The 4,437-nt window shown below is 39.7% G+C and overlaps 1 protein-coding gene across 1 annotated transcript in view; it reads left to right on the top strand.

Moving 5' to 3' along the window:
* The first annotated feature begins 2,519 nt into the window (after window positions 1–2,519).
* Window positions 2,520–4,437, top strand: part of klf3 (Kruppel-like factor 3 (basic)) — a 16,027-nt gene continuing 14,109 nt past the window's right edge. The window contains exon 1 of the mRNA XM_017408345.3: window positions 2,520–2,803. The gene's annotated coding sequence lies outside the window, so the exon portion shown is untranslated. The remainder of the gene's footprint in view (window positions 2,804–4,437) is intronic.

Raw genomic sequence — 4,437 nt, forward strand, 5'->3', positions numbered from 1 at the left:
CTGAAAACCGAGGAAGTTTCAGGTTTTCAGGTGAGCTAAGAGAGAAACTAAATGAGTGCAACTCAGGTCCAATGAAATGGAGTCTAATTATGTTGTTTTTTAAACCAAATTTAGTCTAATTTATCTTAGGCCTCTTTTACGCTGTTAAAGATATAAAATAAAAAACTTTATTAGTTTAAATAAGAGAATTTAAATACAAACATTTCTGGCAAAAACTCTGAAATGCATACTAAAAACAGCCACATTAACGTCATATGAAAATATAGAAACAGAGCATTCTTAGCTTGCTTCAGAATGTTTTCTTTTGTATTTATGAATATTACTAGTTTTTTTTACACCATTTTGTTGGGATTTAGGTTTTTGACAGTCTGTCTTTGTGTTCTTTTCAAGTTTGTGTTGTTTTGTTTTGGGTTGTCTGTGTTGGCCTGATTTTGGTTCTGTCTTTGTCCCTCGTGTCTGTGTTTATGTATCATCCACTTCTCCCCAGTTCGTCATCTGTTTACCTGCCACGCCCATCTCCACCTGCCAGTAATTATGATCACTCACCTGTGCCCACTTACCTCATTATCCTCTGCCTTTTTGTTTTTGTTAGTCTTTATTTAATAAATTAGTTTTTTAAGATGAGTCTGCTCTCCGTTGCCACCACCAATCCTGACACATTTATAATTTCCATTCAGTTATTAAACTTTTCAGCACAAGATCAAAGTGATAAAGTGATACAGACGTACAAAACGTTTTGTTTTAAAGGGCACAAAGTTAAAGTGAGCATGTGCAAAAACAGGTTGTTTCGTCATCATTTTTCAAAATTTCACGATCTCAAGTTCACACAGATGCACCAAAAATCAAAGTTCCTAAAATCCAAGGCCTCAGTCCTGAAATCCAGCAGCTCAAACCTTTTGAGCTGGGATTCTGCGGAAAGGTGACAAACAATTAATATCTTACCTGCTGTAGATAACTCTTTGAATGGCCTCTATTTTGAGAAATAGGTTTTAAGTCTGAGTAAATTTAAAAAGCTAGTGACTAGTCTGAGCTGGGCCAAGACCAAAGTTGATGTCTTAATAGAACTCCAACATGCAAATACTAATTTATAAACCTTTTGTACTACGCAATGTGTTTATAATTTATGGTTGCTTGCAGCCGTTAACTGTAGCACTTCCTGCAGCATTTCCCAACATTACCGACAAGCCATTAGCTCATCAGTCTGGTCAGAATTAAACTATTTCTCCAAGCTGAGGTCGTTTAAGGAGCTATCTACTACAGGTAAGACACTGTTTATTCATAGCCTGTCCACAGAACCCAACTTCTGAACACCCTCCTTTTTTCATTTTAGTTGAATGTGTGTGAAAACATGAGATAAGCTGTAAGTCAGCTTGTTTTTTAGAGTCATGTCAGGCGTTCCACATCACTTACTGTCATTTATGTATTTCAGACGTTTACAAATACCTGACACTTGTTTTTCTTCACCTTGTAAAGCTGCTGAACAGCCGTCGTACCTTTGCATGGTATCGATTTGAATCTTCACACATTTTAAGAACTCCAGAGGGATTTTAATGCCTCGGATGATTGCACTGTTCGGGTAGTAAAAGCGCTCTGAGCCTGCGTTAACGTGCCAGATCTACACGTCTGACAAGTCTGATGGCCGTAAACTCAGCCTTGTCAAAACTATGGGTTCAGTGGATTCACTTGTGTAACATAAATACTTTTACTTTCATTTCTAAATACATTGGTAATTGTAGAAAGATTTTTTTTTAATGATGAAATAGTTTGATTCTTTATCTTTGCCTGACGACTGATGTCTGTTAGGATCAGCATTGTTTTCTGAAGCCCCATGTTGTCATATTCACTCGATCTTCCTTTTTCCTTCGCTCACATGTTTATTTCAAACTCATGAGGCAAAAGTGCTGCTTTGATTTCTGTGAAACTGTTATTTTTGCAATTTCTATAGACGTGGTCAAGAAAACGGGACAAAGTCTGAGTCAGAACCTTAAACGTCACTGGTTCATCCCTTGAGTTGTGCTCCTAACTTTGTCAGACCTGGGGCTGCAGCTAAGTCTACAGAAAAGTGAAATATGGTTTAATAAAAAATATAAAAATGACATCAAAATGCAAAGGAACTAACCCCTAAATATCCAGATGTTATTTTTACTACTAGAAAATCTCATCAGTCATCTGGCATTCAAAGAATCAGCTCTACTAACTTGAATAGATTTTATTTTACATAATTTTTTATTAGCAGTCCTCTGTCTGTGTTAAGATTTCTTCAGCCTCTGATAGAAAAGTGACTTCTTGGCTTCTGCTCGCTTGTCTTGGCACGAGCTGAGAAACTGACTGAAGTTACAGCTGCGGCGGCTTTAACAGCTTCTGCTGAACACACACACACACACACACACACACACACACACACACACACACACACGCGCACACACACGCACGCTCGGAGCGGGCCACCCCGCCCAGGTCCCGCCCAATGGTCCGACCCCTGGAGGGGAACAAACAGGATCATGTGACGCAGCGGCCGCACAAATCTGCTGGCCGCGCACATGAACGCTCACAGCGCCTGAGCGCACACAAACGGGACAGTTTCGTAACTTGGGGAAGTTTGAATTTTTTTTTTTTTCTTGTGGAGCCATCGATCAGCGGCTTTCTGTCTGTGTGTGTTTTCGGAACCTGATGTCAGTGACACTGAGGAGATCTGAGCACCGTGACTTTTTCTGTGGAGTTTCTCACTAAGAGACGGACAACTGGGATCCGAACCGCCGCGCGTCCCGCAGGAATCCGGTCCGACCGAGAGGCTCCTCAAACAGTAAGTGTCAGGGTGGGGACCCCGAGAGACACAGGTCCTCAGGTCCACAGGTTCTCAGGTCTATAGGTCCTAGGGTCCTCAGGTCTACAGGTCCTCAGGTCTTCAGGTCCTCAGGTCTACAGATCCTCCGGTCTATAGGTCTTGAGATCCACAGGTCTTCAGGTTTACAGGTCCTCAGGTCTATAGGTCCTCAGGTCTTCAGGTCCTCAGGTCTACAGATCCTCAGGTCCTCAAGTCCACAGCTTCTCATGTCCTCATGTCCTCAGGTCTACAGATCCTGAGATCCACAGGTCCTCAGGTCTACAGGTTCTCATGTCCTCAGGTCTACAGATCCAAAGATGCACAGGTTCTGAGGTCCTCAGGTCCTCAGGTCGGTGCCTGAGGAGTAAGGATGAGTTTCAGGGTTTAATACAGCAAGATGATTACTGGAGAGACATGAAGAGTTTAAACCTGGAGCCGGAGGTTCATAGAGATCTGGCAGACAACTTTATTATTATTATTATTATTATTATTATTATTATTATTATTATTATTATTATTATTATTATTATTATTGTTGTTGTTGTTGTTATCATCATCATTATTATTATTATTATTATTATTATTATTATTATTATTATTATTATTATTATTATTATGGGCAGTGTATTAAATTGTGAGCACAGTCCATGATTTAAAAATGTCTGTTTTAAAACTCCTTCACTTGATGATTTATTAATGATATATCTTTTATATATATCTTTTTTTTAACACTTGGGTGTTAATTTTTTTTTCTCAGTTGTTGACTTGCTTCATTGTGGAATTGGGGTTTAGTAAATGTAGGTGATAAATTATGTCTAAAAATGTATTTAAAAAAAAAAGGTAAAGTATAAGAAAGTGCAGAACCTGTCTGATTTTCTGTAAGACAAGTGTTTTTTTTTTATCCAAGAATTAAAGGTTATAAATTCCTAATATGGGCTATTAAATAAGGGATTAAAGTTGTATATAAACGTATATATATCAGAGAGAAAAAGGGAGTAAATTTGACCTTTTTGTGTGTATTTTGAACTTTTGCCCGACTAAGATATAAACGACCCGTTTTAAAGGATAATTACTAATAATTTAGTAGTTTTCGAGCACCGACCCATCCTGGGGGAGTTTGAACGTGATTCTGAATCGAACAGACAATGACGGAGTGTCGTGTTTTACACCGCAGGAATGATTTGTGACAAGTGTGTGTGAGGTGGAGAGCGACAGATTCAAAGCCTCGCTCACACCTGAGCTTTTCTCTCTCCGTGTCCTTTAGTTTTACTGCATCTTTTACGCTCATCTCTTCCCCTGAGTGTGTGTGTGTGTGTGTGTGAGTGAGTTTCTCTGTCTCTCCCTGTTTCCTGTGCTTTGTTTCAAGGCCTGGGCTTGCGTCACACATTCCACTTGGCATATGAAGCCCTCATCCTGTTTAGAGCCCGGAGAAAGGAGGGAGGGAGAAAAAGGAGGGAGGAGAGAGGGATGTTGGGGGTAGATGGGAGGAACGAGGGCAACATCTCTCTCCTCTCTCTTCTGCCTCTTTGTTCTCCGTTTACTTTTCTTGTCTCATTCAAGAAGCACGAAGGAAAAAAGATGACTCGCTTGTCTCGTTTTTTTTTTTTTTTTTT

The sequence above is a fragment of the Kryptolebias marmoratus genome, linkage group LG3 (genome assembly GCF_001649575.2).
Source record: "Kryptolebias marmoratus isolate JLee-2015 linkage group LG3, ASM164957v2, whole genome shotgun sequence".
Lineage (NCBI taxonomy): Eukaryota > Metazoa > Chordata > Actinopteri > Cyprinodontiformes > Rivulidae > Kryptolebias > Kryptolebias marmoratus.